Genomic DNA, 26,205 nt, shown 5'->3' with positions numbered 1-26,205 from the left:
TTCGTTCCTTTTTACAAAATTCATCGATAACCGCATCATAGAATTTTTTATTGTTTTTTAAATTTGACATTATTTTCTTTTCGATTGCAATTAAAGCAAGACCAGAGAGTCTTTCTTCACTTTGACTACTTCTGGTGAACGTTTTAATTCTTTTCATAGTCGAAAATGATCGTTCAGCCGATGCGCTCGTGGAAGGTATCGTACAAATTAATTGTATTAAACTAAATACTTGTTCCAAAACGTCTATTAGATCATCTTTCACAATTAATTCCTTTACGTCATTTATAGATTTCAAATGAAAATCTTGCGTTGAGTACATGTAAATTAATTCGCTTTTTAATTTCATAAAATCAAAGTATTTTCCATAAGTTAGGTGGAGTGATTTAAATAGGAAATCTGGAAAATTATTTTCATATTCTTTAAATTTTTTGACGTTAAAAAATTCGAGAAATTTTAAATTTTCGATATCTCGAAATCGATTGGTTGTATTTACTGAAAGAGTTTCTAAAATTTCAGAATAGTGAAGTTTATACGTTGTTTTCACATCTTCTTCACATTCAGCATATTTTCTTTTTCTATTAAAATTTTTAGTTATTACTTTGTTCCACAATGAATCAAAATCGTCTTTTTTGTTATCTAAATATTTTACAAATTTTTTAATTTCACTTACGCAATACGATATGTCAAAGGTTTTTTTTTGTAAAATTTCAAATAAAAAATCTGCCGAATTAAATATTGCAGAAAATAAATGCAAATTGAAATTGAATTCAAACTCTTTTAAATAACGATGAAGGACTTCAGCATTTATGACAGCATCAGTATCCCATTCGTCTTCGTCATTAATTATTTGATTAAATATTTCCATTAATTCTGTTTGATATTCTAATATCATATTTAAAATTTTGCTATTGTAGTTCCATCGTGTAGGGGCAGCAGTGGGAAATCGTTTTTTTATTTGACAATCGAGAAGGGAAATTCTTCTTGAAGACTTACAAAAAAAAGTTGAAAATGACAACATACGGCTGAAAAAACGTTTGCATCCGGATATATGTTTAACAGATTGCGACAAAACTAAATTCAATCTGTGAGCGTAACAATGGACAAATAAAGAATTAGGACAAATATCTCGAATTTTTCGTTGCACTCCATTATGCTCCCCGGACATTACAGCCGCTCCATCGTACGTTTGTGCAATTAATTTGTCCAAACAACCAAATTCTTCCAAGGTCTCACGTATGTGCTGAAAAAGAGCATTAGCTGTTCTATTGGGACTAACATCGACAAATCCAACAAATCTCTCCTGAATTTCATTATTTTCATCTACATATCTAAAAATAGTAGATAGCTGAGCTTTGCGACTGATATCTGTAGATTCGTCCACAATTATGGAAACAAATTTTGATGCACGTATTTCAGTTTTAATCTCATCTAGCAAGACTTTTGATATTGCGGATACCAAGTCATTTTGTATATGGTTCGATAGTCCAGTAAACACCGTAGAGATATCTAAATGAGTTTTCAATTTTATGTCTGATTCACTCAATAGATACAGCAATTCAATATAATTCCCTCTATTTTCCGATTCCTGGTGCTCAAAATGTCCTCGTAAAGGTTGTTCTTGTTTTGCTAAAAAACAGATCGCGCTTATTAATTTCGACAAAATGTATCTATTTGCAGTAACTTCTTTGTTGTGCATTTCAATATTTGCTTTAAATTGAGCACTTAAAAAATTTTCTATACGAGGTCCCTTTCCAAATTTTTTAAATTGAGCAGCAGAACATATGTGAGCTTGAGAACATTCATGTCTCTTGCGCGATTTACTTAAATTGTTTAGGTCAGAAAATCCAAATTTACTCCAGACATTCACTTCTTGAGAAAATAAAATACATGGCCAACAGAATAATTTCGTTAAGTGAGCACATCCACAAATCCATGAAATTTTTTCGTATGTTTCTGTGTACCTTTTAAATGTTTTTGTTTTAGACTGAATATTTAATATTGGTGTGGGTTTGGGGCTCTTAACAATAATCTCCTTTTCATTAAATGGGAGAGAAGCAAATCTTCTTTTCAGCACATTTTCAATTAAACAATTGCAATTATTATTGATCTCGACGACAAGTCCACTCTCATTGTTATTTTCGATATCCATATTAAAGGCAATAATGAAAACTCGTAAGTAGTGGAACAGTAAACTAAAAATAAAGTTAGACGAAACTAATTTAAATGAAAACTTAATTCAAAAGTAAAAAATAACCAACTTACAGTATAAATGATTAACTTCGTCTAAAGAAATGAATCGGCTAGCTTTTTGATAAATAACTTGGGGCGTAGCGTGCGGAAATATCGATCAACAGCGGCTTCCAAGTGAAACTCAATAGATAAGCAAACAGAGAAACCGAATCCACCGTAGAGGTTAAACAAGTGTCAACGCGTCCGCGCGAATATGACAGCCTCATAGTGCGCATGCGCAAATGGGATCGGTCCGAACTCCGAATCCATGACGCGCGCGCACTTCACTCAGCGTCTACTCGCCAGCGTCACTCGCCTGTGGCCGGCCTATGCGAATGCGGCCTATGCGAATCCTTAATAAAAATTATCAAAAGATCCTATATAATGCATCATGTAACAAAAAACACGTGATATGTGAAATATATATCATATACTACATCATAATCACGTACATCACTAAGAATACATCGAAGTGAAATTCAAATATTTATTAAAAATACTCTTGGCTTTTTAAAGTTATAGGGGATGCGCCGCATCCACCGCATCCATGGACCGCACGCCACTGATACATACATATTTATTTATTTTACGGTCAAGAAAAAATTGACCATTTTACATACATAATGGAAATGGAGAAAGAAAAAAATATAAAATAAATTACAATGAAATATAAAGAAAAATCAATAACTAGAATAATGCATACATGCATGCATACACCTACACATACGCTCAATTACAGACACATTTGTGCACACACACGCATGCAATTATAAACACACGCATATATACATGCACGTATAGGCATATGCATACATAAATATATACACGTACACATACATTCATATATTACAAAATAAATTACATTATATTAAAAAAATATTTAAATAGAATGGATTTCATGTTGCATTTACTAACAATGAATAAATCGACCATGGACAATTCGTTTCCAACTCTGTGCAGTCTCAACATAACTGAGTTCAATGAGTAATTAGTGGTAAACCCGGGCATATCAAAAAGATGGTTACATCTAATTGATCTACCCGGCACATGGAAGCACACTAAACTCACCAACTCACAGCAGTTAATGGTGCCGTTAAGAATACCACACAGAATTGAAATATCATTAATTTTCCTTCTGTCATATAATTTTAGCAAATGAATTTTCCTGTAAATAATAATATTACTGACATGATGATTATGAATTAAAAAAAATTTAAATTTGATGAATCTAATGAACTTAAATTGCACTGACTCTATTATGTTAATTTGTTTCATTAAATAAGGAGACCAAATGGTAGATTTGTACTCTAATTGGTTTATAACCAGAGTAGTGTATAAAATTTTAATCGTATTTACATTTTTGAAGTGAGTACTATTTCTTATTAAGAAACCAAGTGTTTTGATGGCATTTTTTGTGATAAAATTTATATGAGAATTAAAAGTTAATTTGTCGTCAAAAATAACTCCTAGATCTTTATTTAGCGATGATGATGGTAATGATTCATTATTTATATGATAATTATAAATAGTTTTGTTATTTGACCTACTGAACCTGACAACAGAACACTTCTTAATGTTTAAATATAATTTATTAAAAGAACACCAATTGTTTAGTGAGTTTAAATTAGTTTGTAAAGTATCACAATCGTTAGTGTCTTTTATACATTTAAATATTTTTGAATCGTCTGCAAATAAGAGTACTTTGACATCATTAAATATATTTATAATATCATTTATAAAAATATTGAATAGCACTGGTCCCATGTGAGATCCTTGGGGAACGCCACTAGTTGGATTAAAGGAGTAAGATTTAGAATGACCGATTTTAACTAATAATGATCTATTGGACAAATAGCTCTATATTTATTTAATCTATATTTATAAAATTCAATGTTTGTCTGTTTTTCTGTCTGTCACGTATGCGTTCTTATACCATTCAACCGATTGCGATGAAACTTACAGGAGTTATTGTGTATGTCCGCGATGATTTCTGTAAAAAAATCACCCAAAAATAGGAACGGAAAATACATCGTTTTACAAATTGTTTTACGATGTATGCTATATTAGATTCGTTAGAAATTTAATACACATATCAAATTTGTTCATGTATTATTTTTTTTTAATAATTCCACAATACTTTATATGGCATGTTTCTTATCGCAACTGAGTGGTTATCGCCCTTATTTTGTTTTGTTAGAAAACGTTTGATATAAAAAAAGTTCAAATTTTACGAGCGATGTATATGAGGGTCCATTTATATGCACATACAAACATACATATATATGTACATACAATGGTCAATGACCGCCGTCTCAAACCGATATTATTCGTTAGATATGTCTTGAATTGGTATAAAATTCGATATGGTATAAAACTCATACATATGTACGTATTGAACGGGTCCAGACGAGTCGATTTGTCAATGTCTTTCGGGAAATTTTCCGTGATTTGTATAACGACCTTAAATTTGTCAAATTTCTACAAGGTTGTTATTAGAAATATGTATGTACGATATACGTATATTATATATGTATACGGGTCAAGACAGGCACATTGCAGAAATTGTGTTCATTGAGTTATAGCGTTCGATATATGTACATACAATAGCGGTATGATTACATTGTGCGAGTGTGTACATTTACGGGGTCGTAGAGCGGTCCGGGATTCATTAGTAAGAGTCTGTGTTCCGTGTAACTAGGCTTTTAGCGGTTTTCATTCGGCAATAATAACCCCGACGGTCTATCGGCACCGACATAATATGTATGTACATATATTATAATATGTGTAATAAGCGCTACTATACGGGTCGTATGCCTGCTGATTCATTAATCTTGCAGACCTCCGAAGTAGGCAAAAACGAAACTTTCAGACGCGTGGTTGGTTAATTTTTACGCGCGTAAAAATTCTTCGTAAAGTATTTTCCCTCCATGAGGTAGGTTGCGAAGAACGCCATGAATATTATAATGTTTTATGTATGAAATATAAATTTTCGTTAGTGATCTTCATTGTATGCAGTATATGCAAGGTTAGGTTTGTTTATTTTTCTTTGGGAGCTGTATTAAATTATTTTATTGTTCTGCATGTTAATGCTGCTTTAAATGTTGATCCAAGTTTTAATAAGTTGTATCACAATATTAAGTAAACATTTTTCCTTGTCCTTGGTTAGATTACTTTAGACAGCTGTTCTAAAGATTATCTTCCAATGATGCATACATATGTATATGTACATAGTTACTATTGTAACATTGGAAAAAGGTACAAAACAACAACTGCTATTAGGCTTTCTTCGGGCTACCGAGGAGTTGCAGCGCGTCTTAGGACGAGAGCGGCCTCCCTGCGTCTTTGTGTATTTGTATCGTAAAATTGTTTGTTTGCTGCCGCGTTTTCTCATTTTTGCCCTTCACTGTATATTCAGTGTATGGGAGCTACTTCACCGACCGCCATAAATTGATTTTCTTATTTTATTATTATTTATCATTTAATATTATTAAGTACATATGTACATACATTATCATTACCATTATATTATATTTATTTATTTTATCATTCATTTGTATCATCTATATATTATTTATATGGACCATCGGGAATGCACTATTCCCCCTATCGTCTGGAATAAAAAATTATTATTATTGCATGAACATGACGAGGGGTTTTCAAAATGGGATTGAAAGACGTAGCGTGTAGTATAGTGGTGGTAGTTTATTGTTGATCCGTCGACCAGCCAGTTCCGACAAATCCACCGACTATTTATACAAATCGTGCGTTGTCATCGCAGTGAGAGTAATGGTTGAAGAGTCGCGACACCTTATTGGGGGGTATTACACTATCAAAACGCATCGTGATTCTAGTATCGCAGATTTAAAAACAGCCCGGGTACACTACTGATTATCACGATACTAACCCATTACAATATTAATACGGATCGTGTGATAATATTGATAGTGTAATATGCCCCATTGGCTGTTGCATGCAGCGCTCTCATAGGCCGACGCCATTTAAACGCGAACCAGTGGTCGACGAGCACCAATCTCCACGTTACACTATTATTATCTTAAAACAAAACAACATTTCAAAAGGCTTGCTACTATAGAATAGTTTAAATCATATTTTGATGAAATTGATTATCTAATTTAATTATTTTTGATTCAGTGTTGGTTTTAGTCTGATTTAAATGTTTTATATCACTGGTGGGATGTATCTTTATTTATAGTATGCAGGTATGTATGTTTGTAGATACGTGTCTGGAAGGTGTAGTAAATTTTTCATGCGTTTGAAGCTATATTTGTTATGACAGAGACATGAAACATGTCGTTATGGTTCACAGCAAACTCAATCTAAATTAATCGTCTAGAAATTTGTCAGAAGGGTGAACACGGGTATTAAGTATTATATATGTATATACGAGCGTTGGTTTTTTATGTTATTTATGTATTTGTAGTTGCATGTACATACATATTCAGCGCATTTTTTGATCGAACCTCGAACGCTGTTTTTATTTTTTTTATCACAAACTAATTCAAAGCGGGCGTTTCTACGGTTTTTCAACGGCAAGACAGGTGCATTAATCAATGCCCGCGGTCCTATAAATATTATCCCCCTTCCCGTTTTCCGACCACCCTTTTCCCGAAATGCGAGCGGGCCTGCATTATATTCGACCAAAATGGCTTTTCCGATCGATATATGAATTGCATTTTCCTAGCGGAGTACGCGCTCTTTCATTCCATATCTCACGGTTAATTCACGGCTTAATAACGAGTTGACAACAAAGGGCCGGCTGGGGACGAGCAAAGGTCGCCCTTCGTATATGTATGTACGTACGTCTGTAATATTACCTATATGCACACACTTGTGATTTATGTATGTCATGTTATCGACACGTTGCCAATCTCGGCAGGCGTAATTTGCGTGACGACATTTGACACTTTGCACGTCTGAAGTGGCTTTCAATTTTCGCCTGACATATTGATACAAACGAGTTGACCCGCAAGGAGAAACTCGCATCCGAGAAATTAGTTCGCAATATATAAACTTTTAGACTTTTGACTATTTTATGGATGCTTTTTTAGTGTTTTACTGCACGATATCTAAGACTTCAGAGCATATATCACGTACGAGAAACATTCATCTCTATGTCTCCGGTATGTACTCGGGAGGAGCCCATCGTCTGTGAGTGTTTTACTAAACGGTAGGCTTTCGCCGTTCACTCTATTTAATTTATATCGGTCTGCGGGTGTATTATGGAAACTCTTTATTGTCGGTTATCCGTCATTGTTTTGGGTTTATTTCCTGTCGGAAATGGCCAGCCTGCCCATTCTCCGTCGTCGAATTTCTGTGCTCTTCGCCGAGAGTGTCCCACCTCTCTTTCTCTTGCGATATCCCATTTCCCGTGGAGTGCTTTTGGGACCTGGTCAACCCCTTGAATTATCATTTCACAAGTCTGAAGAGCTTTTGATAAGTCTGTAGTGTTGTTTGGTCCCCGGATAGTTTGTCCGCTTTTGGAGTTCTCTCCCTTTCTCGTTCTCTCCACTGGGCAAAGTGGCGTCCTACTAAGATATCTTTTTCCCTCCCTCCTCGTGTATTAACTTTTCTGCAAACACGTCTGAATATATCGCGATTAAACTTTGTGTTTTGCGTTTTGTGTATGTCCACGCCCAAACTTCATATTCCATGTGAGCTGAATTAGGATTTTCGGGTGGTAGGTAAAAAAAAATGCGCCTTGGGTCTGTGTATTTTTACGCACATACATATACATATGTACATACATCGTTTTGATTTTCAAAAGCATAGGAAATTTTCAACTCATTGGATGTTGTGTTTCTATATGTAAAACTATTAATAAGTTTTATTATATTGTACTAAATTTGGGAACAGTTTCGGTTTGTTTAGGATAATAGTTTGGTAGTTTTGTCTTTTCGCATGTTATCACCACCTTCGTTGTCTTAATGTGCTTGTTAATATTATAGTACATATAAAGTAAAATCAAAATTATATGAATTTATTAAAAAAAAAGAAATAGCAGAGCGTGGTTTCGATCCACGGACCTCTGGGTTATGGGCCCAGCACGCTTCCGCTGCGCCACTCTGCTCTGTGATCTGGGCTGCAAATTTTTGAGTTTTGCACACAATCCTTCCCCCCTGCAAAATTAGACATTTTTAATGTTATTGTTGACGAATTTAAGTATTCCAAAAATATACATAGTACTTATCTATAATTTTTAAATAATTTTATAAAAAAAATAATAATACAAAAATAATTTTTATATCTATTATTTTTATTTTCAATCGTTTGTTCCATCCTCTATGTATGTACATATGTATGTATTATATGTATGCTTGCTCTGGGTTGCAATCTTTTTAATATCAGCGGAAACGGTAATTATAGCAACGTTGTAACGCGGTTTCCATGGGATTTCCCAGTTCAATTACTTTGCGTTCTGACAGCTCAAAAGTTTCATGTGACACCTGGTGAATCTATTTGAATATAGCTTTCGGTATAAAATACATATTTTTTAAAATAAAATTAAGACTTCTGTATAATTTTATGAAAAAATTAAGGACAAATCTGACGCACTACATCCTAATATGTAAATAAATAATTCCAAAGGTTCATGTTAATAAACTCAATAAGTTTGATAAAAAAATAAAAGAGTTACAAAAAAAAGGAAATAGCAGAGCGTGGTTTCGATCCACGGACCTCTGGGTTATGGGCCCAGCACGCTTCCGCTGCGCCACTCTGCTCTGTGATCTAGGTTGCATTTTTTTTAATTTTCCACAAAATCTCATCCCCTCGAATTCGAAAGTTTTAATGTTTTTATTGACGAATTAAAATTTTCCAAAAGTATACATTTTTGAATCTTAGTTTATTCATAAACGAAACAATCTAGCCAGTTAGAGTGTATAATACAGAACAAACTGGTAAACGAATTATTTTTGTTCATGCACAAACTATTAGGTATAAGTTTAAGTATTCTCAATCGTTTGTCCCATCCTCTATTTTGATTTTATTTATTTATTGAAAAATCAACAGACAACAAATGTAGAAATGGATAAAAATAAAAAAAATAAATGTAACAAAATAGCATCCGAGTCCAATTATAGATTCTTACAGATTACTTAAAATGGTGCATATATGTAGATAAACAAATGAAAAAGTAAATATTAAAAACTAAAACACTATGTACATGTGTACATATGTTTAATTACCTTGGGTTGCAATATTTTTAATATCAGTGGTAACGGTAATTATAGCAACGTTGTAATGCGGTTTCCATGGGATTTCACATATAAATACTTGCCACACCTGATGAGTCTATTTGAAAAAAAAAAAATGATAGCTTTGACTGTTAGCACTTAAATTAAAACCAATTGTTCTTGAATTACCAAACTGGTATGTTCATTAGTAAACCGGAGTGAACACTTAAGGTCTGACCGCACTATACGACCGCGGCGCGACAGAGTTGCCTTTTCCGTGTCGTGTCGCGTCGTAGCAGCGCAATGTCGCCTAGTGCGTTCGAACCATTAGAGTAACATATGTTTTTTATAATTAATATTATACCTACTAATACTATGTATACCTAATGGCAGAGTTGAGTTTTGGAAAAGACGGTATAAAAATATATATATTTTTTAAATAAAATTAAAGCTTTTGTATAATTTTATGAAAAAATTACGTGAAAATTATACGGATGAAATCTTAATGAATAAATTATTAAATAGATTCAAGTGAACATTCTTATAATCGGAATTATCTCTTAATAAATATGCATGTAATGTTTACCATGGGTTGCAATATTTTTAATATTAGCGGAAATGGTAATTATAGCAACGTTATAATGCAGTTTCCATGGGATTTTCCATTTCAACTTGGCGTTTTGACAGCTCATGCGTCACCTGGTGAATCTGTTTTTTATAGTTTTTAAATATAGTTTTTGGTAAAAAATATATATTTTTTAAAATAAAATTTAAACTTTTGTAAAATTTTATGAAAAAAATAAACTAAATTCTAATATGCAATTAAATTATCTAAAAGAATCATGTTAATAATCTCGTAATAGGTTTGATATAAAATAAAAGAATTATAAAAAAGATAGAAATAGCAGAACGTGGTTTCGATCCACGGACCTCTGGGTTATGGGCCCAGCACGCTTCCGCTGCGCCACTCTGCTCTGTGATATGAGGTTCGAAATTTTTAATTTTGTATACCATCCCCTCCCCATTTCCAGCTGTGTGAAATCCAAAATTTGTTCATTTTTGGATCTATCTGTGTATGTATGTATATTTTTGTGTGACATTTTCATTTTCTTAAATTACTACCCATCAATTTTTATTACAAAATTATGTAAAATACATAGAAGGCTCAGGACTATGTACTTCGATCAAAATTCATCTTTCCTTTCGAAAGCTCCCCTGATTTAAGGACGAAACTTCCACGACAGTATAATTTATTCGCGTTTGTTCCGCGACCAAGTATAATAATTTGGAAATATTGTGCGTTAAACAGCAACACTGCTAAGCTTCTTGCGTTTTCTGCACTCGCACAATTTATATTTTTCCCCTTCGAGTTGGCATCGCGTTTCTGTTTTTAAATTTTTTTCTTACCTTTCTCCGAATATTTCATTCGAAATGAATGGAAATGTATGTCTTCCATTTTTCTCTCCTCCCACATTTTTAATATGTCGACGCGGCTCCGTACGACATTATAGCCCTGTTTTGCCCGGATTACAGCCCTCGCCGTTCGCCCGGTTTTACGCGAGCTCAAAATAAAAACTATTAACCGGCCGTAAACCGGGCCGCGGGATACCCTACCACCCCTACACCCCCCCCACAACCGGTTTATGTAACATTTAAACAACATTGCTTCGACGCAACAAATGGCGGTAGGGTAAAGGCTTCGTAGCCTCTTGGAACGTGGCTTTAAGTGCTCGCAGTCTCCAGGGTGTCGGAATCAAATGCGTTTAGTGTACGGATAGGGAGTGTTCCGGATATTTATTAAACCGGATCTCCGGTTAGTTTCGGATAGGTATGCGAATGTTCTTAAATTCCGGCTCTGGTCTATACGTATGTATGCATGTATGTTGAGGATTTTTAAACACAAACTTCCGGCTTGAAACATTTTGATACTCACTATTTTTGATGTATGCAGATGAGTTTCGCGCTCTATGTAAGGCAGCGGTTTCCAAACTGGGAGGCGCGGACTATTGCCAGGGGAGGCGCCAAAACTTTTTAATAAAAAAATAATTTTCATACCATAATATCTACAAATAAATAAAACTTCATATTGTAGCTTTACAGTAAAAATTCAATGCATGAATGTTTATTTTTATTTTTCTTTCATTTTTATATATACATTTAATTCCTATAAAAAATTATCCGGAGAAGAAGATTTTCAAAATTGCGCCTTTGCATACGCTCTGTTTTAGCTAAAGATGCCCATTTAATTGCATATGTTCGATATGTCGCGGATAATAATATATTAGAAGATATATTATTTTGCAAACACATTCTTGGGAAGACCACATCCATTGAAATTTTTAATATAATAGACAGTTTTGTTGAAGAAAACGACATAAAGTGAAATAATTGCGTTGTGAACGACATACAATAATAATTGGACTGTGTACCGACGGAGCTCACTCAATGTCCGGACACAAAGCAGGTCTTAAAGCATTGATCAAAAAGAAAGCACCACATGCTATCTGGACACACTGTATGATTCTCAGAGCAGCTCTATTGTCAAAATATATATGAGCGAGGAACTAAACAGCATCTTTACAAAAGTATTAAAAATATAAACAACATTAAGAATAGTCCTTTGAGAGCAAGGCTGTTTGCAAAGCTGTGTGCTGATATGGAAGCTAATTATACCTCACTTTTGTATGACGAACGATAATTTTATTGTTAAACTTGCCTATTTGGTTGAAATTTTTGGAAAATTGATCGGTTTCAATAAATCAATGCAGGGATCACAAATACACCCACTTGTTCAAAAAGACAAAGTAAAAGCTTTAATTAAAAAATTTAAGTTATGGAAATCAAATTTACAAAAGAATGGGTTGGATAGGTTTTCACTTTTCAAAGATTTCTGGGCCACAGCCAATATTGAAGCCAGTAAAAATATTTTTACCGACCACTTGGATGTTTTAGTGCTGCATTTTTCCAATTATTTCAAAGACCTTGATTTCTCAAAGTTTTTGTGGATACAGAATCCATTTAACTACAATGAAGAAGACGAATTCGAGCTGACAACCATCGAAAAATAAAAATTGATAGAATTATCATGCGATAGCTCACTAAAACAAAAGTTTCAAAATGAAACCATAATTAAATTTTGGATGAATCCTAGTGGAGAGTATGAATCTTTGTATTGCAAAGAAATGCAAGTGCTGCTACCGTTCGTAACGTCTTATTTATGCGAAACGGGCTTTTCGGCACTAGCTGCAATGAAAACCAAATATCGAGCCAGGTTAATAGTCGAAAAGGAGTTACGAGTGGCACTCTCCATATTGCCCCCAAGATTTGATAAACTTTGTGCCAATAAACAACAACATCCTTCGCATTCAATTTTGATGTGTTAGATGTAGTTTAATTAGTAATTTAATATAAAAATAAATATATGTACGTGTTCGTATAAATTTATGTTATAGCAAAACCTTTTTATTATTCTGTCTATTGTAGAGTTCAGTATTTTATTTTTCAATAAAGGTTTATTATTTAAAACGTGTCTATATTATTATATCTATTAAAAAATAAAAGGTAGGGAGGCGCAGAAAAAAAAATTTTTTTTAGGGAGGCGTAGTAGCATAAAGTTTGGAAACCGCTGATGTAAGGGGTAGATGTTCGAATGAGTGGAATATATTCAGCGACTTCAAAGCGTTCAAGTTTGCTTCTATTTACATTTAATAAAGAGTTCTTTTTTTTTCGTTTGTGCGTGGCAAAGCTTCTTTATTTAAATATATTTATGTTCTATGTACTGACTGTTTTGTTCTTAGGGATGGTTTTATTTATTATTATTCATATTTTGTCTTAATATTTATCCCGGTAGAGGAGATGTTTTTGTGGCGCATTGCGCATTTAAATATAATATTTTTTTATCGGCAGAAGCACGGTCGCAAAACTTTACTGCACGAACTCATCGAACTTTTTGAACTCGCGCTATACGACCGCAGTGAAAGTTATTCGTACGAAAGAAAAGCTCGAAAGTTTTTATTTTATAATGCGGGTACCTCACTTCTTAAATTGATATAAACGCACTCATGTTTATTAATCGGTCGCGACTTTTTGTAAAATTTTTGATTTTACGTCGTCGACTGAGTTTTATTCTAGACACTACTTTTTTTTAATCAGTTAAATTTCGCCAATTATGTTCGACCCTTGAACTCGATTTCGGAGTGGATTTTTATCAACTGTGAGGGGGATAATTTTCTTTAAGTGGAAATTGAACTTGAAGTACCGTGAAAAGTTCACGTTTTTGAGAATTTTAGATTTTATATTTCTTTTAAGATATGCGGAAAATATTTGAAATTCTAACATTATTGTTATAAATTACGCTTAAAACATCATCTCTAAAATTCGATTTTAAATCTGAGAATTACCTTACTAAAAGTTTTATGGACGACGCAATAAATTTTTATTAGGTTGAGGAAATGTTTTCGACAGGAAAGAAATGCTTTTGAGAAATATGTAATTTTGTAGAGAATGTCCTTCGTTTAATTTAACTGTTTGATTTGAGCTTGAACTTAAATTAAATTAAAAATATAAAATCTTTAAAATTCTTTTGCATTTAATTAAGGCATACATAAATTATAAAATATATGTATTTGTTCATATATGTATATGTACATATACATACATATAATAGCGCTATTCCGTGTGTCTGTGTGCGATAACGCTCGCCGTACTATAATAGTCGTTTCGATTTCACATATGAAAGTCACAGCTAAAATACTACCAGCAAAACGTACGAATATAATACGAATATAGTAACAGATTAACAAAAAACTTCTATATATACTGTTTGCTACCAATGTTTTCTCTAGGACAATAGTATCTGAGCATTAAGCACCATCTATTGAAGATTTATTTAATTAATTAATTAATTTTTAATGGTGTTTTATATTGTTTATATGTATGTAGGTAGGTACATAGGTAGTTTTTAACATTTTTTTCATGTTTAACAATTGTATTTGAAAAAAATACGACCGCGCGCGGATCGAAAATGGGACCGATAGATTTCTTTTGACTTTTTTTAATTAATAGCTTAATATGCCATTACTCATGCGATGATATTTCATCGGGCACAACACTAGTTTAAAATAACATTGTAATGCTGTTCGATTTTTGGAAGTGCATTAAAAATAAATACAAACCTCAAATTTATTGAATTTATTTAAACCTTATAAAGTCAAATGTAGAATATTTTTACTTACCTAATATACATATGGATGTACAACTTAATTCGAGTTCTTAATTGTATTACGACTAAATATATCATCAAACGTTTTCAAAGCGAATTTATTACTGACATAACTCATATGAATAATACAGGAAACGACCACATGATTTTGCGCCTAAAAATACATACACACATACATATGTATGTACATGTGTACACAATTCATACGTACAGATGGACCGGCAGTGGCCGTGCCGCATCACATTAAATATATAAATAAAATGTACCGAATTTGTTGACCGAGAAAATCGTTTTTCAATATCAAGGTCGCACACTAGCGTTTTCTGCACCGCGTATAGTAGTATTGCCGTCGAAAGCTCCGCGACGAGCTTTCTCCCCCGTGGAAGCTCATTACGAAGCAGGGCCGGGTGAAGGTGCGGGGCGAGGGTCCGCATTGAGACGAGGGGGAGGCTGCCGATCCTCCTTCCCTCGCTTTTCCTCCATTCAACCCCCGCTTTTCCTCCATTCAACCCCCGTTTCCACCCCCCGAAAACGAGGGAAGTTGGCGGGCGCGCTTCTGTCAGTAGCACGCTCGCCCCCATGCGGCGCACACGGACGCAACTGACGCGCTTTTCCTTCTGGGAAAACGCTTTTCCGCTCTTCCGCGCTAACATTGTTTTTCCTACGAACGTGTAAGGATTTAAGCTCTTGTGCTAGGTCTCGTGTGCTTTCATTAAACATACATATGTAGAAAAAGGAATTGTGTCGATTTTATTCCTACTTGCGTGTGTCGATGCGATAGTAATATTGTATTCGTATTAATTAAAGCTCGCTCATTGTGATTTTAAATTTTGCCTTCGTGTTTGAAATACTATGTGGTTTTTTTTTTATCTCGATTGATTTGTTGTGATATATGCAATGGTTTATTTAATATATAATATATTGTCAGTACTCGCTCGAGTGTACGTAGTATAACGAGTTTTTGGAGAGGTGCTAAAAAAGTTTTTTCAAATGAAAATTCCCTTGTGTGTATGATGATTTGACTGCTTTTTTAAATTTATTATTTAAGTGCGTGTATTTTGTCTTATATTCTGCTACATAGTATTCGATTTAGTTGTGTGTTTTGCTTGAGAATTTAAGATAAAAAAACGAAACAAAGTTTTAATTGCCAAGTGATTAAAGTGATTACTTAATTCTAAGAGTTAGGAGAAAGTTGGACGTGAATCCTTTGCAACGATAATTTCTTTTTCCCGGTTTGCTGCGGTGTTGCGTCGAGTTTAAGTGGGTTTCGAAGTTAACTGTGCTGTCAAGGATATCTGAATATATTCTCCAATTGAGGTAATTGTATTTTCGTTACGGAATTTATTTATTGGTTCATGGTTTATGAATAATTTTTCATTCCAGTAGAGACTCGAATTTATTACTGTACGTGTATTTTAACGGTTTGCATCGCGAATTTGCTACTTATCCGTAATTTACGCAAGTTTAATTTCGTTTAGCAAATTTAGCATCGCATTTAACGTAATAAATTTTTTTATTATGGCCGTATAAATATTGCATATGTAAGCAAAACCAAGTCGAAATTGCTCTCAGCTGGAACCGTTTTGCGTTTATTACGATAATGGAATTATTTTTACGGCTTAAAAATAACCACGATTTTGTATGCATGTATGTACATATGTACATTGCGTTCAGTTTGTTAGTATTGTTATATTTTGTGAAAAATTCTATCGCCCCCTGCAAAGTTACAAATGAAGCGATTATTGAAGTTCCGAATGAAAGTTACAACTCATCCGGGAGTGGAGATATTCTATTACGCAGAAGTTCGGCCGGTGTGGGAAGAATACTAATTGAGTTAAACGCTATTTATCTTTGCGAATTGTGGAAAATTCGACGGTCTCAATATGCCGAGTGTCTGTCGGTTTCGTATTTAGTTTCGCGATGTCGATTTTTCGTCCGGATTTCGGCGGTGTTTCCGTCTTCCGGGGTATCGAATTCGTGGATTTAATGTAATCCAGTTGGTTGGAAACGTTTCGCGGATCCATATCTTTATGGTGGTTCCATTTCGTACGCATTCATGAATAGCATTTTCCGGGGCCCCGTGAATGGGAGGTTCTTTCTTCTCGGTTATCTGCCATTTCTGGTTTTACGATCTTTCTTTCAGCCTACCGACAGCGGGATGCCAGCGTTTGTCCATTTACTTCTTTTCCTTTTTCCTCTTCTTCTTTTCCGTAGGCTTTTCCTCTCTTTGAGGTTACAATTTCACGCCAACGCACCGTCCTATGTTAAATAACCTAATCGAACTTCTCAAAGTTACTCTGATATTCGTTTTGCGCACGAAACTATATTTTTTCGATAGTGTTTTTGCAACATTTCATTCAACCGAGTTCTCCGGATTCGAGCAATCTGAATCAGGTGGTTCACATTTTTCAGTATATAGACTCCTTTCAAAGTTATATATAAGAATTATTCGGGTTTCTCGTACTTTTAGATGATGGTGATCACTTCGTTTCGATGCTGTCGTGATTTTCCCAGCACTTTAAATTATATCGGTCTTTTTACAAATTTTCCGTAACAAAATTCCAACCAAACTCACCTAATTTCATTGTAAGATATTCACTTTAGCTTATTCTTCCTGCGCTGAAAATATATCTTGGGGTTGGTAAAGGAAACTTTTAATAATCATATTTTCTATAAAAAAAATATATATACAAATTATATATAACGTACAATATTGTTGCTTGTCGTATGAAAAATCCAAATTTTCTCATGAATAAGCGATGAGCTACCACTGAATATGCTTATTATTATTTATTTTTTTAAATTTTCTATTTTCCCCATGATAACATAGTAAGCTGCCCCTGAGCGATACCTATGGTATTAAACTTATACATACATACATATATACATTTGAAATCATATTCAAATAGTAGGTAAGATGGTTTTTTCAATTTGATGATGAATCGTTCCAACACTCAAATCAGATACATTGGCAAATTCTGATAGGAAACGATCGACTTGGAGTCACAAAGTCTGACCAGCAGCGCTGCAGAAATACTCCGAATAAATTCTTTTCATTCATGCAATAATGCTACATATAACTGCTGGCTAATACCGTATTCTTGCATATTTATAACTGCATTATACAATACATACATATGAATATATATGAATATTTCAAAATTTAAAGTCCGTTGTTATTCCAAGAATGTTTTGTGTTGTGGAAATATACATAAATATAATATACTAGTGGTTTTACCCGGCTTCGCTCGGTATTTGTAATATAAACCGCTTAAACATGGTTGATTAGCCTTGATTAAGCGGTTGATATTATATTAGATTTAATAGTAAACCTTTTATTAAATTTATTTGAATAGTTTTATTTTATTTAAATTTATTTGAATATTCATTTGTTCGATGACGTCACGGATTTACGAACCAACAATACTTACATATATATGTACTTACAAAGTCTCTTTTGAAATTATATATTGGATGTGGATATATTTATATGAATATAGATATAGCATATAGAGACCCCTTGGTCTAGAAGTTCTGTATTACACTTTAACAGACGTTATCTCCCCATTATATACCAAATGCGACATCGAAACTGTCACGGAAGAGATTATTACTATATTAAAGGTAGATGTCTGTATTTGTCATTTATTCTTCCGGTATCCTGTGAGATATTTGAGCAGCACTTGTGGTCGCTGGAGTGGATCCGACCTATCTGACATTTAGCTGTTCTTTCCCCTCGGACCATTGTTAGTATCACACCATCTAGATACGACTTTGTTGTCGGGAAAATTATTCCATAGCGCCGTGGGCTATTGTGGCCGACACATTTTCGCTTTTTCCGCTGCAGCCGAAATGAATAAATAATGCATTTTTGCAAACACCAGCCTTTTTACCCAAACATTTTCCGATCGACGAAATCAATAAACAAACGCGGCAGGCAGTTTTACACAGTTTTTCCCCTATTCCGCGTTCCATGGTTTTTGTCCCGTTCGTGGATATATTTTACGGTGTGCTTCGTTCGAAGTTTTAGACCGTTCGTAAAATTGTCTTTTGTATGTATGTAAGTTTCCATTGTGAGGAAAGGTCGTGTCACAGCTAAATGAAAAGGAAAAAAATACAATATGTATGTGGAAACGGTGCATTTGGCGCGGCCGTGTATGCCGTAACTCAACTTTATTGTTTGGCCCTTGTACATTCAATATTGAATTCTGCGTACTGGAGATAAACAAAAAATTGTTTTTATCTATTTTATCCAGTTCAATAATGCAACTATTTGCACATCCGCGTTGTCGTAAACGTCACAGTATGACCAAGTGAATGTTTATCAATTACTACACTATCAGTTTCAGTTCTTAAGTTGGTTTTATTAAGTACAAATGAGTCGTTTTATAAAAAATCTCGTGCAAAATTAATTCAAGCAAATGGAAAGATATCGATTCAAAATGTTTATCGTTGAAACTTCGCTTTATATGTATTCATAGATTAACTTTAAAGCAGTTCGACGACAAGCACACTTTAAAGTCTAACTTTACTCTTGGCGTTTTGTTTGTTATTTCGGTCTCGATCTATTTATAGTAAACTTCCTTATCTATATATAGATAGGAAATATGTGGAAAATTTACCGAAAACTATATATATTCACATACACATTATGTACAAACTTTTGTATTTGGAGATTATGTCAATTTTCGGAAACGCACAAACACAAACACACGAGAGTTTCACCCACATCCACATGACTTTTATTGCGGAAAATTTGACCCATCAAAGCGTGGACCATACTCGTTTTGATGTTCAAACCCGGCGTTAACGGCCACGTTTTCCGGATACGTTTTTCCGACCGTGACCGAGACGAGGGCGACCTTTTTGCACGTCGATAGTTCGATGGATCTACATACACACACGATCGAGAATGCCTATGTATCTAGCCGTTGTATGGGGACGTTTATTTTTGCGTTTTTATTTTTTTGCCTTTGATCCCATTGCGAGCCGCGGGGGCCATTGTCTCATAGGCCCTTTTATTGGCCCTTGGTTCCCTTTTGTGAGAAGGCGAGTTTATTCAAAAGTCAAACAAATCACGGGGTACGCGTGCGTTCGTGTAATCAACACTTCTCTTCTATGCCTGCCGTGTGTGTGCTCCAGAACAAATACAAGGCACAACGGGACACTTTTGTCCCTTCTCTCCTCATGTGCGGGTTCCATCTGTCTGTCTGTTTCGAGTGTGTGTGTATTAATTTTTGCAATCAGTGTTTTTTGTCGGTAGATTTTTGCGCCTTTTTACGGGGTAGAATGTTTTGTTTTTTTGGAGGGTGTTTGGTCGACAGAAATTCTCACCCGAATAAGTTGACGGTTTTCAAGTTGGTTTCATGATTTGTACATAATTAAGAAACGAGGCAACAAATCGGTATAATGTTAATACTTCCAAGATCCAAGTATAATGGTATTGCTTTATTATTCGCTTGTCCGGAGCATATTAGAGTTTGGGTCTTTAATTTGGAGTCCCACTGAAATTAAATTTCTCTTGATAGAAAGAGTTCAAAAAAAGTTTCTCCGATACCTTTATATGAGGAAATTTTTATTTTTAATTTTTTTATTTATTTAAAAGTTTTGGACCATCGTGGCATTACGGGAAGAACCTAATGCGCCACAATGGCCTAAATAACAAAACAAGAGAGGGAGAAAAATAAAAAATAAATAGATAGAACAAAAAGCAAAAGTAAAAATAAGATAAAAAATAAAAAGTACAAAAAAGAATAGATGAAAAAAACAACATTTAAACACAATCATAAAAAAAAACAGTAAAGTAATAAATGAAAATTTAATAAGTAGATATGTATATGTAAATATAAATATTACCCCTATTTATTTCCCACTGCCTTTTTATAAGGTGTTCTAGACGTTGACTTACTATCTTCGAGAACAATTATTGCCATTTCCAAATACTTCTTTGGAGTATTAAAAGGAAGTATTGACAACCCTTAGATTTTATCGGAACTTAAATTTTGGGCGCCTGAATGTGGTAGAGCTTTGCTTCATCGTTTAATTTCCAACCTATTGCTGCGAAAACGTTTGCTTTCAATAAATCACCTGAGTCTATATGAATGAGAGGAATAATTTCCAATTTGTTATGGTTCTTTTTTTTTTTGTAAGACTTTTGTGACGCATTGGGGCAACCTGTCAGGTCATATTAGTCATTATTTTATTATTATTATCTATCCATTTATATAATGTATTTATTATAATAATAAATCGAATATAAATAAAAAAAGATAAATGTATTGTAAGATTAATTTGTGTGAGAATTTCGGAATATGTATGGTAATAATACTGATATCTACATAATTTCGGAATATGTATGGTAATATGTATGTACATATGCATTTTTAAACTTCTTCACTATATTATTTCTGGGAAAATGTAAGATCAAACCTGCCAATATGTCGAAAGAAGCTTTCCAGATATACGAAATGTGTCGTATCTAATGTACTACGATGTCTGCTGAGCTTTTTTGCACAGAAATAAAATACATATGTAAATTCTTTTTTCATCTCTGTATGTAAAATGGCTTTGAACTTATATTGATTAAACGAGGACCTCGAAAGGCTTTGGTAGTTATTTTGTTTTGTAATATTTTTATTATTTCCATCAAACAAATTAACTAGACACGTTTATTTTGACATTCCAAGAAATAAACTAAAGGTCTAATAATTGAAATATTTGTTTTATTATATAATGTAATTCTGGAACGGTTTCTTTGATATTTGGCACGCATATTTTCGTTTTATCTTATAAGTCAATCAATCTTCACTTCCATATTATACACCATAACAAATTGGTCGGAACCTTATCGTCTTGAAATAATATTATATTATATTTCATTTTGGTTTCATACACATGATTGCATCGAGTTTAATATTGTATTACCCTATACAACATAATTGAGCTTATAATATATATATAATAGTCGGATTGGTGCATTATTGCACGGCTATTAGATTTAATCCTAATCCTTTCTGCGTCAGGTGTTACGGATTTAGTGTTCAATTACGTAATTGATTCATATTCTCTATTGTCATCACACGATTCGATTTGATGTAAAAAATTAATTTTTTTATATTGTGTAGTCGTCCGCGTGATGTGCCTTTCTCGTGAGAAAGTTCGCCGAGGCTTTCATCGCAGGTGAATATCCTTCATAGTACCCCCTCCCTGTCGTATGTGAAATTCTAAATTAAAAAGGCCTTTGTGATTGATCTCGAAGACCCCTTTTTGCGCGTTTGCCTTGCCTTTCGGTGTTTTTCAGCTTTTGTATGCGACATGCGACCGCATTGTTCGTCCGGCTTTCATTATGCAGACTTTACATATGCACACGACACGCGGAAAAAAGACGATTTTACATCGGGGAAAAAATGTGCAAAGCGTCACTCAAAAATGAAATTGTCATACTGTGAGAATTTGTCGGGTTGCGAGCGTTTTTGTGTTTCGTTTAACGACGACTAATTATGTGAGGCGGTGTGATTTTTTTTACTTTATAGGTTTTTATTATTTTTTTTACTTTTATTTTGTGTAACTTCGTGTACGGGATGTGGTTGCTTATAATTAATTGTAAATTGTAAATAAATAGTTTGACAAAGAGTCATCATAGTATGTAGTTATTCGGGTATACAGACGTATGACACAATGGATGGATCACTAAGGTTAAATAGTAAAACAGGCTACTGAATGCAAATATGAACAAAAATTTGTGAAATTTAAGATTGAACATGCTAGTTAGGGTTCAGGTAGTGACATAAGTTGAAAATAAAAAATAATGGGTCGAAGGGGGATGCAAAATCGGTTAATTAGCAGTTTTTCGACTTTTGCGGTGCCAATACGTTTGGGGAAATAAATTCATATTTTATTTCACATAAGACTTAAAGTATTTATTTAAATTTTATTTCATTAATTTACCTTTTTTTTGTTCGTTACTAGTTTATATTACAGCGAAAATATGGTTAAAATTTCTCTGCTACCTCGCTTCCCCGCGTCTCCTCAACAAGATCGGTCGTCACGCCACATCCCTATAGCGGATGCTTAAAATGCACCCATTGGTCATAATGTATCGTCATTGTTCTAATTCGACACACGTTTTAGGACCACGTCACGCTGATTAGTCGTGCGCCTCGTTCGCGTGTATTTTTTTTATTAAATATCTTTAGGCACAACATATACTTCTGGTATTTTATTTTGTTTTTTTGAAATTTACATACTTGTCGACGCATCCACCACATACTTACATACTCACATAGATACATACATCGTGTCCGTTTATATATATGTATATTATTATCGTATGTACCATATTTCAATATTGTATGCATCTTAGGAATTGAATTTATTACAATTTCAATATAATATATGTAGTAGCTATAGTCGAATTGTGATGACTTACATATGTACATATATTTAAGAATATTTATATTGTTATTGGATATGAAATGTATATTATAATTAAGACAATATATAAAAAAACCTAATTAAGAAATCACCAATTCTCTCCGTAAACTTTGATCATGAGTATGGCAAAGTGCTCAATCTGCCATAGCGAGAGTCAGAACAGTGTGTACAAATACGTCAGGAAGATGCAGTATTTTGAAACGTGTCTATTACGATTATTTTTCACCATGGTAATGGCGGACGTCATTTCCACTTATATTGATGACCAAACCGAGCAAAATGGCAAAGTTTGAAAACGATCGGATAAGAACCCTAACTTCGTCACACGACCAAATCGCTTGCAAGCTAAGAAGAGGTAATTTAAAAAGGTTGCATTTCAAGAATACTGATTTCGTTTCAATATATGTACATACTATTATTTTAGTGCGACTAGTTGTGTTGTTGTGATGTGGTCGAATCAACGTGAAAATATGAACTGTTTTGATTTTAGTTTAATATCGTTTACTGGGTTTTCCTAAGCTTCTTCAGCACATTTTCCATTTATATTCATGGAATTTTAATAACGCAAACTGAACCGGGCATTAAAAACAATTAATCACGACGCGACTCGAACCCGGGACCGCGGTCTGCCTCGTCCTTTTCACTTTGGACACTGGACTATTTGTCATCGCTGAAATTCTGAAGGAAATTTTCCTGGATGTAGAAAGCCGTCTCCATCCGCGTTCCGCTCGATGCTTTTTCTATTGTGCTTGTTCAACTATTGTCATCTCCGACGAATGAATGCTCTTTTTGGGCTTTGATTTAAACAAATATTTCGTTTGTTGTGGATCATCAAACGGTTTACGTCATCTTCCTATTGTACGCTGTTTTTCCTAGTTTAATATATATGTATATATATATATATATATATATATATATATATATATATATATATATATATATTTATATGTATATATTATTTCATTTAAGTTTATTGTCATTTAATTTGTTTTATTTTGCTCGGATAAAATTCTAACGAAAAAAGGAGACTTATTTTACCTTTAGACTATTTCTTATCTTGTTTGAGTGGTCTTTTACTCGCCAAGAACCCTTTCATAAATAGTAAGTACGCCCTTCATTAATACATAATTAAAAAATCTCCTGTATCACGGGATGAAAGATAAAATATATATTACTTTAATATAAAGTTGATTTACTTCTTACGACTTGTTTCAACTGGTAAGCTACCGCTCGCGAGTTATTTGATATTTACCTGTTTAAATTATTTGAAAATGCAAATAAAAAAATATTAAAAAATTGACTCACATATTTCAAGGCTCCCAGAGGCTTGCACGATGCACGAGATTATAGACGTTTCAGATGTAATGGATATTTCTTGCATTTTTGTTAAAATAATTCCAAAAAACTCAAATCATCATTTTATTTTATTTTTGTAACCAAGCTCGTCCATAGATGGTGCTCGTAAAAGCATTTTGAATCATTAAATATTGTACGTTTTGAAAAATATATTGATATGACTAGTCCGTGAAACGCTTACGTATTAGACGAAATAGTGCGCGACTCACGGGCGAGTCGCTGGCGTACAAAGGGTTTAACTATAATAACAAAGGTTTATAAAATAAGGTAATAATATTTATGTACATACATACTTACATATAACGTGCAAACTATAGCATATTTACGATTTTAAATAAGCGTACACTTTGGTCTCTTTTAATGCGATAGATGCTTTCCACGGGATATCGCATAAAGAGTACTTAGCTTACATAGAAAAAGTAGGGATGAACATACTGTTCATTAAAGTTTGAAAACGATGAGGGATATTGCTCAGGTACGCCCAATATCGCCTAGTTTGGGCCGCATTGCTATAGGCGCGGACCAAGTTTGCAACAAACGGGGCCGGTTGGGCTTATCTTACACCTTCCTCAACACCGACACATGATAGTGTCTAAACAAAAAAGGGCGAAAACAAACTAAAGTGGAGCGGGGGTTTTTTTTAGATACTTTTAAACATGCGAAAAAACGCAGCACCCCTATTCCGTATACCTGCAGAGTCCCAAAAACCCCCTGGAGTGTTTTCGTTGTTTTTTTATCGTTGCTTGACAGTGATCGATAACGGTGAATCCCATATTTGAAGAAATGTAGGAGTTATTTATCGGTTGCACAAGTGCGACCTCCCAAACACATGCATTCTTCACGTGCAAGTACATCCAAATTCGGTTTGGGGAACACCCGACGTTTGCGGTCATAGCGAGAAGCTGAAGAAGAACGTGACGTCCCATACCACTCAGTTTGATTTCGCCCAAAAATAACGGTGCAGCGTTATAGTAATAACGTTCGAAATCATCATTTTTTTTTGATAATTCGCATAAATAGACAGTGCTATTAAAATAGAAAAAAAAAGAAAAGAAAATTCTTGAGTTCCTTTTAGCGGAGACTTCTTTGAATTTTCAATGAAAAATTGTAATATAGTAAATTCAACATAAAATTTGTTAATATTTTATATGTGAAACATCTTTTTTTTTTAAATTATACATACGTTATTTTATTTGAACAATGAGTAAAATATTTTTTTATAGGAAAGTGTTTTGTAATTGTGAAATCGTGATTGTATCCCTTTGTCTAGTAATATAATATGTATAGAACATATGTATGTATGTACATATGTTAATTAAAATTTTCCGTAATAAGTGTCTATTTTCAATTTGAAAATATGCAATTTTAGAAGGCTGCTCTGCATTGAAAAATAAATATTTTCATTCATCCTGTGTATAAATGTACTTGACACGGTCCAATGCCTTGTGATCACATAGGGTGCATCCGAGTTTTCGTTTGTTTTGGTTTAATTTGTTCCGGGTGGCCGTTTACGGCCAGTGTCGCAAAAGTAGACCTGGGGTTCCCTTTATCGTCAGCATTTGAACCGAAATCCGAGCTCGTTTCCACAGCAAAAGGTGGATTCGGGGAGGACAATTAGGATTAGTTTTGGTTAATTATGTTAGTAATCAAGGAAAGTGGGTGGGACGTGGAAATTTCGCAGACGAGGGTTCGTCCGTTCGTTACCACTGCGCAAAAGTGAATATGCCAAAAAAAAAAAAATAAAGAAAACCGGCAGATAAATCTCAATTTCTT

General features: G+C 33.8%; 1 protein-coding gene and 3 non-coding genes across 4 annotated transcripts in view; 1 reads left to right on the top strand and 3 right to left on the bottom strand.

Annotated features, from left to right (window-relative positions):
* Nucleotides 1-26,205, top strand: part of Dys (Dystrophin) — a 580,264-nt gene that overhangs the window by 73,490 nt on the left and 480,569 nt on the right. The gene's annotated exons all lie outside the window — the stretch shown is intronic.
* TRNAM-CAU (transfer RNA methionine (anticodon CAU)) lies at nucleotides 8,246-8,317 on the bottom strand. The gene has a single exon. It is a non-coding gene; the product is annotated as a tRNA-Met (tRNA).
* On the bottom strand, nucleotides 8,898-8,969 carry TRNAM-CAU (transfer RNA methionine (anticodon CAU)). The gene has a single exon. It is a non-coding gene; the product is annotated as a tRNA-Met (tRNA).
* On the bottom strand, nucleotides 10,325-10,396 carry TRNAM-CAU (transfer RNA methionine (anticodon CAU)). Its single transcript has one exon. It is a non-coding gene; the product is annotated as a tRNA-Met (tRNA).

Source organism: Arctopsyche grandis, chromosome 7, assembly GCF_051622035.1.
Source record: "Arctopsyche grandis isolate Sample6627 chromosome 7, ASM5162203v2, whole genome shotgun sequence".
Taxonomy (NCBI): Eukaryota; Metazoa; Arthropoda; class Insecta; order Trichoptera; family Hydropsychidae; genus Arctopsyche; species Arctopsyche grandis.
This window is presented reverse-complemented; position numbering and strand designations above follow the sequence as displayed.